Source organism: Olea europaea, unplaced genomic scaffold (assembly GCF_002742605.1).
Source record: "Olea europaea var. sylvestris unplaced genomic scaffold, O_europaea_v1 scaffold3082, whole genome shotgun sequence".
Taxonomy (NCBI): Eukaryota; Viridiplantae; Streptophyta; class Magnoliopsida; order Lamiales; family Oleaceae; genus Olea; species Olea europaea.
In genome coordinates this window covers 5,636-14,223 of record NW_019249548.1, presented here as the reverse complement: position 1 = coordinate 14,223, position 8,588 = coordinate 5,636, and the positions used below count along the sequence as shown (strand labels likewise).

Below are 8,588 nucleotides of genomic sequence, written 5' to 3'. Positions count from 1 at the left end.
CAAATTATATCTGCAACAAAAAAGAACACTGAGTCGATAGTCAAGCCAGTATCCAAATCTTTGATACAAGTCGAAAACACATCCACAAGAACTTTATCACAAGTGTGTAACTGTTGTTGATGTGTGAAACTAGATGGGGTTTAAATCATTACTGATTACTGTTCAAGAAACTGTAGAGGGTTGACTGATCATGTAATTATCCTGTGAAATTCACACAGTAAATTAATGATTACCTTCCAAATACCGACACCATAGGTAATAACAATTCTGTTATTATCTTCTCTATCAAATCCAAGAATTCACCAGAAAGTAAATAAATACACACATACAGTACATGATAATATTATATGAAAAGTTGAAAACACAGAGAGAGACCATATCCACAGGCTATATTAGGGCTCTCTCTCTATCTATATTTATATATTTTGTGTGTATATCTAGCTATAGATTTATACATAACAGCAGAGTACCTCTTTACAGTGTCAGACTCAAATCAATGAAGAAAGTGAAGAGAGAGAGAGAGAGAGAGAGAGAGAGAGAGAGAGAGAGATGGGCTGAAAAGGTTGAGAAAAAGATACACATCTTTATTCACTCAATTATCATACATTTACAACTCAATTTATTTCAAAATATTCCCAGAGAGGAAATCAAAAGAAATCCCACTACTACAAGAAAAAGCCCTGAACTACATATATATATGAATTATGAAGATCTCATGTATATATATTTCTCTATCAATTTCCCTCTTTTGAGAGAAGTACCTGTGAAAAGGTCAAATAAGGGAATGAATACTTGAGTGATATGACCCTCCTTTCTAAATCATTTGATGCGGCCAGGACTGATCCTGCTATGAGCTATAAGGAATTATTTTTTTTAGAGAGAGATACAAGAATGTTTTAGTGAGAGAAAGATGTGGATGGATCTCTGTGTGTATGTGTGTCAGAAGATCAATACATAGAAACAGCTGAAAAACGAGGAAACGTTCACTTCTCACTAAATATTTTATGCAATTCAATCAAGAATAATGAAAGAGACAGAGAGAGAAGAAAAGAGATTTAGATGATGATCTACCATGAAGTTAGCCTGGCGTGGGTAGGGTGGGGCTTAAATTACGTTGAAACATTATGGGGTCACCCAACTTTGAGCTAAATTTTATTTTAGTCATTTTAAATTTGGCTGACTATAATCTTCCATCAGAAATGGAACTCATGGTAGTAACATGGTCGTGCCTTATGCAGGTTGGAAGACAAAATTATTATTTCAGTGGACAACTGATGAGTTGGATTCATTAACGTCGATAATATTTAGCATTAATAGAGTCGATCTATATCACAGTAGACTAAACTCTCTATCCACTATATTTACATTAAAATGTGATACAAACTTATTAGAAGAATTTAGGGGCCACTGTCATCTAAATCAATAATGATCTTTATTAATGTGAATAACATTACTCTAGAAGAAAATCCATCTAAAACTTAGGAAATAACATAAATTTAAGTGAAGTTATCGTTATTGATGACCAAATTCAAATAAAACTAAAACTTGAGTGATGATTTTGGAACAAAAACAAATTTAATGACTAAAATGAAACTTCACGCAAAGTTGAGAGACTTCTTGTGTTTTTTACCATTTACATTATTGAATCCTCCTTTGTCTTTATTTATTTATTTATTTTTTGTGTGCATATCTTTATATTTTTTGTGGTGGATAGGCTATAGCATAGTTTGACTATAAAGCATTTTAAATGTAAAAAAACATAAACCCAACCACCATTCTACCAACGCCAAAATAGTATTTATTGTTCATATTTTTATTTATAAAAATACGTGTTTAATCAACAAAATATATACATACAAGTCTTGCAACTTGCCCTACTTCAAATATATATATTTTGAAACTCGCTCATCTATAATTTTATTCAATCTTAACATATTTAACATGCTTCCCTTTCAACCAAAATCCCAAGTTGGATTAAGTCACTTTTTTACTCGACCCACTTCTGTAAAACTAGTATCTTTACGTCGTCTATGTAATCAAATGAGAATGGCTAATTAATCTAAATCACTAGCTAATACTAATATAAATAATAAATAGTTTTTAGTGGAAATTTTTGAAATTTTAGGGGTTTTCAACTAAAATTTCATTTAAATTAATTAATGAATTGTCTAGTGTGATAAACTTGTCATTCTCCCTTCACATCAATGTCAAGTTATTTATACTCGTAATAGAACACCCTTACTTCTTAAGATTCTCCCTTAAAGGACTACACTATATATTCTATTTTATTCAGATGGTGCACTCTTTGCCCTTAAACTATATATATTATCCATCATGCATAAATCAAGGTATACCTATCAATTATCCAAATATTTTGGAAAGGTGTAGCAGCATGTGAAGTAATAAATAAGGTTTTAAATTCAACAAGTACTATATTCCGAACATGTTGGTGAAATTTTTCTTGATCCATGCTTTCTTTATCCAAATTATGTCAAAGTCATCAATGGAATTCATATGTACTTTGACGAGAAGATTTTATGATATATGTTCTTGACTTGGTTACTAAGCTCATATTTTGAAAGCGATGATAATTTAATAATTAACTTTCGTTATACAAAACGTTTATCCACATTTTATAAGATCTACAATTTACAATCACTTAAATTTTAATTCAATAAAACTTATCAAACTTGCACTAAGTTATGAAGTTGATTTTTGTTATCATAGATTTAAATAATCTCAATAGAGCTTTCAAAATTTTTATTAATTAATAAAAGTGGAAACAAAGGGACATAGCTTGTGTGCGTCTTGTGAATGTCCGTACAATGTCTCTTTAGTGGCATTAATATTTTTGGTATCTGAGTAATTCAAAATTCTACTTCCCACTTCATTGCGCGCGCACACACTACGAAAGATAAAATAATTTAAAATATAATTTAACAACCATAATACATTATATCCTGAAAATCAAGTTAGGACACTTGCTTCGTCTACTCTTTCAACTTTCTAGCAGTGAATCTATTAATTGTTAAGAATTAGAAACTTTAATTCTATATCATCGAGAGCGAATAATTTGCAAAAATGAAAATAGACATGTTAAAACACATAAAATTTATTGACTTCGTCTTAATGTGAAACTATGTCATGTTCTGTCGTTGCACTAATTCATTATGATGAAAAGAAGTTTATAACACATTTTCTTTAATATTTCTTTATCTTTTTTATGACAATACAAAACCCTAATAAAGACTCCATATTAATAAGATAAATTAGGATGAAATCAAAATCACAAATGTGAAATTTTTAAATTATCCTTGCCAAAATTTTGGTCCGGAGGCGAGAGTGGGGCTTCCCTTCCCAACTCCACGACGATCTCAGCAAGGAGGTTGATTCATTACTAACTCCGTACAATGAAAATAATAAAATTTCACAATAAATCGTTGAATGCTTCTACGAGATAAAAGTAGCCTAAATGAATATGTGTTAATTTCAAATGTCCCAATCATGCACACATGAAAACTGTTACATCATTAATTACATCGATGTTATGGATAATAATGAGATTTTTAACTAGGAATATTTTGATCAAGATAAGATTAAGGAAAAAAACAATGGTTTTGGGCCCACTTTTGTAACTAATGACTAGAGTTGGTGAACTAATTAATTCTTGAATTGATGGAACCTGGACATTTTACGTTCATCAGTTGAAACAATCAAATTATTACAAATCAGTCAACAATTTTAAAAGGTTTAGTCAAGATTAAATTAATTTTTATACATTTTTTCTTAAAAATATTCAAAATTTGAAAGTTTAGCGTATACGATTGCATACTTATTCCTAAGTTGATTTTCAATTTTTGAAACGTAACAATTTGTTCTTTAGTACTTTGGACAAAATCAAAATACAAATGCTTGTTAAAGTGCCATGTGACCTCATGAAAGTATGTTTCGACTTAAATACGTGTTTGGGAAGCGACTAAATTAAAATTTAAGTGATTAAAAGTTGTGAGTTCTTGGGAATGTGTTGATAATAAATGCGTCGAAGTTGTTTTGTCTCCTAAGAAATGTGTGGTTAGAAAGTATGCTTGATCAGCTAATATTATAACTATTTAACAAAATATATAAATGATCAAACTTTATTTTTAAACATATATTTTAATGAACTTGTAAGTAGTATTCGCTCATCACCACCGTTTTTTTTTTTAAATAAATTAAGCCGTTTATAAATTATTTCCCAACGAAGGATTAATTACTTCAGAAAGATAGCACTAAATTTTTGGTCTTGTGCATGTTGAGAAGAAAAGTTAGATTAATGTGATTGAACATGCATTAGTCATATGCGACAATTTGTTACTCAGGCAGTATATTGTGAAATTAAACTAGTAATTAATCAAACACCACTTACAATTCTTCATGGCTAAAAGTCGATTTGACATTGTTAGACGTCGTAACCGGCATAATCACGCAATTAAGAACTAATAAAAATATATTTAACTTCAATGTGCAATTCATGTGGGCTGCTATTGGCAACCCTTTAATTACATGTTTAAATAGACTACTAGAAAGGGAACGTACCAACACATTATTGAGCAAGGAGAATTAAGTAAACTAATTTATTCATGGAAACTAGTAATTGGAAGGAAAAATTGTTAATTGTGAAGTTTTTCATGTGTTTTATTGATGAATTTTACTCATCCATTCGTAGTCCAAATGTTGTGCATTTAGTTTATTTGGTTTTTAGTTTATAGAACATTGTAAGCGGTTTTACTTAATTCACAAAAATGAAATATATATATTTTATGATTCAGGCGTTCGAGTTTCGTCTGACTAATTTCACAGTCTATATACACTTGGGCCGAACATTCGGGATGTTGTTCTCCTTTCTATGAACCTCCCTTTATGACGTACAGACAGGATCCCCCGAATGAACGACAAAGCGCATCATAACTTTGTCTCCTCAAGACATCTGCTTTCTAATATAAATATTGTCTTCCAGTTACCGTGGAAATTAAAACCTCCGATACTTTGTTGATAATCCTCTTGTTTTATCACTGTGTCATGTCTGTGGTTTTACTTAATTCACAAATATGAAATATTAGGATTGCATTTTGATTGATTATAGCCAATATTCAAAAATTAAACAAAATGATAAAAGGCTCGCACGAGCAAGATTGAGCAGGCTAGATCTAACCATAGTTTGAGTGGCTTTATTTGTATAATATTAAATTTATAGGGAAATCACAAAAGCATCCCACTCTTGGAACTCAAGATAGCACTTTTATGTTATATAACGCGTAAACCTTTACATAAAGCATACAAGGGTTTCTTGTATCATTTGAACAAATAAAGGTCATATAACTCGATTTGCGTTGGAACAAAACGTGTGAATGTAAACTACTTATAATATAAAAAAGTGTTTACAAGTGGTATTACTTTACACGATCAATATTCAATATTATGGTAGATGATCCCGAGGCAAAGACAAGCATGATCCCACTAAGTTCTTGATATGGGATAAGTCAAATTTCATTCTCTAGCTTGTAATCGTCCCAACATGCTAATAGTAGGACATAAGTCACTTTGTGAATATTACAATATTTTTCAGGTGTCAAAACCTACCCTTATAACATGTTTAAATTGGAATAATTTCAATAATTCTTCAATTTCTATCATTTGTTAAAAAAATGTTGAAGGTATTATGGAAGAAAAAAAATAATATTTACAGTTTTAAGTTTCTAGAAATTATAAATTACAAAATTGTCGAAAAAAATATATAAAAAAAAAAATCCAACAGAAAAAGACAAAAATGTGAATGATGGAGGTTCCAAAAGCCGAATGCCACGGACGGAGCACTATAGCGCGTCCAAATGACGCTCCCTTTAATCTCGTGGACTTTTGAATTTGCCATTGTGGTCCTTAGTGCCCCTGGGTCCCACAGCACTGTACACGCGTCAACTATACACTCCCCCAAGACCACAAAACGCAGGAAGATTCTTATTAATGGGCCCACAAAAACCAATCAAGTGGGTCCATAATTTTCGGATTTTTCTTGGGAGCAGTGTTTGGTTACGTAATTCCACGAACCAGTGGGCCCTAACGGCCCATTAAGAGTCAATAAAGTAGCCATTAGGAAAAGAGCCACGTATCAGCAAATTCTTTTTATTCATTTCTTGGGGCCGTCGGTAAAGGTAGGCAAAACTTTCGAATCGGACTAAATTGAATCGAGCGATTCTTTTTAAATTAAATATTCGAATGAATATTTGAATCGAAAATTGATGAGTTCGATTTGATTCTCGATTTTAGATTAATTTTTTTAATTTATTTATATTAAATGAGCCAAATTATTTCAGTTTTTAAAAATAAATTTGCTAATTTGTTAATTTAGCTCAAATCCAAAAATATGATTTTTCTATTTTTAATTTTCAGTTTAAACTCAATTTAATCAAATTGACCTAAATTTTACAAAAATCAGTTATTTTATCGTAATGTCGTTTATACCATTTTGAAGAAATTGAATTAAAGCTCGACAGCGCCTTTTTCAAAATCGGTTATTTTATCGTAGTGTCGTTTCTACCGTTTTGAAGAAATTGAATTAAAGCTCGACAGTCTCTCTTAATTATTGTGAACTCGCTATCTTTCACTTTCTATGATTTCTTCATCTTCTTCATCATGTGAGACAAAGGCATAACTAAATCTTTTCTCAACTTAGCATTATTCAATATTTTTTCTAATTTCTTAGACTTAATCTCTTCAAGAATTTCACGACACTTGGCCCTTTGCTCTTGACCTGCTTTTGGACTCGATTTCACCCCCATTCCCTTAATGCCGCTATGTGCACTTCATGCCTGTTAATCCTGACCTTTATAACTTTATCACAAAATGTGCATCTCACATATCATTAGGTTTACAGTTGACTAACGTCTTCAACGACTGCAATTTTTCCGACCAACACCCCTGAAACTTTTTTCAGCTCATTATTTTTCAGAAATAGAAATAGATGCCATGGAAGAATTATTTTGCTCCATTGGTTCCTAATAAAATGAAGCAAGAATAAAATTTAATAAAAAAAACCTAGAACCTTCAAAATCATAATAACCTGAGGATGGATATTTTTTCCTAAAATTAAAAATCAGAGGACGAAAGGAATTTCAAAGTTTTGATTAGGTAAACATATAAGAATGAAAAATGCACCTTCAAGTTTCTGCAACTCAATGAAAATCTCAACGGTGAAACTAAAGGAAGACCGAAGAAGAATGAGACAGATATAACTACATCTTCGCTCAACTTAGCATTATTCAATACCTTCTCTAACTTCTTAGACTCAATCTCTTTAAGTGTTTCACGACACTTGGCCTTTTGCTTTTGACTTGCTTTAGGACTCGATTTCACATTCATTCCCTTAATGTCACCATGTGCACTTTATGCCTATTAGTCCCGACCTTTACAACATTGTCATACAATTTGCATCTCACATCATTAGGTTTACTAACATCTTTAATAACTGCAATTTCTCGACCAACATCCTTGAAACTTTTTTCATCTCATTGTCTTTAGAAATATAATTAAATGTCATGGAAGGATTGTTTTGCTCCATTGGATCCTAATAAATTGAAGCAAGAATAAAATTTGATAAAAAAAAAATTGAAGTTCTAACCAGGTGAGCAATATAAAAATTAGAGGAGAAAAATGAACCAAATTTTTTATTAGGTGAACAATATAAAAATGAAAAAACACACCTTCAAGTTTTTGCAACTCGATGAAAATTTCAGTGGGGAAACTAGAGGAAGATCGAAGGAGAATGAGGCTCGGGCTCTATTTAGATAGTTTGCAACTCTACGATTTTTTTCCTGAACGTTAAAACTCTATAAATTGACGTATATGATCAATGTGCTTGAGTGATTTAAGCTAATTCGATTTTTGTTGTGCTCAATTTATTTTTTTAATTTATGAAATTGGATTGGACATTGTCAAACTAATTTGGACACGAATTTTAAAATAAATGTGTGTCCATTTTGATGTTTAAGTGTGCATATGCGAGCAGCGAAAATGTGTTGATCACATTATACATGAAGCATTTCAAAAATGTTTCGAACATACGCCCGCATTTTAGAATGCTAATTTGTAGAATGAAACATGCAAAAATATATTGTAAATTATAAATAATAAACACAATTTTTAGGTGGAAAACCAAACGGGAAATAAATAATATATAGACACCATATTATGTACAAGATACTAGGGGAAGTATTCATATATTTTTATTTAGAGAAAAAAAACTGATTTTTCTTTTCTATTTTCCATTATAAACATAAACTTAAATTATCTCAGATTAAATATATTTTGAAAATTTACATAAGAGAGTCTAATTTTTTATAGAAGAAAGTTTAAAATTTAAAAACATTTAATTTTCGATTCACTCTTATTGTAATTTGAAATGCTACTATTAATAAAAATGTTCTTTGCATCATAGAAAACAAGTTTTCAAAGATCATAAGTACTAGTGCATGGCAATATCATCTTAACAAGATAAATTTCAACTCTTATTTCGACCAATTCATTTCCTTTAGAATTTTCTGTATTCCAGAAAT

At 30.6% G+C, this 8,588-nt stretch overlaps 1 protein-coding gene across 3 annotated transcripts in view; it reads right to left on the bottom strand.

Annotated features, from left to right (window-relative positions):
• Positions 1–1,002, bottom strand: part of LOC111385076 (BEL1-like homeodomain protein 1) — a 4,279-nt gene extending 3,277 nt beyond the window's left edge. The window contains exon 1 of one of the 3 annotated variants that reach the window (XM_023009442.1): positions 762–1,002. The gene's annotated coding sequence lies outside the window, so the exon portion shown is untranslated. Of the gene's footprint in view, positions 1–233; positions 431–470; positions 674–761 lie in introns of those variants that run through there. The other 2 variants (XM_023009443.1, XM_023009444.1) reach the window with 2 other exon arrangements.
• Between the last annotated feature and the right edge of the window lie 7,586 nt (positions 1,003–8,588).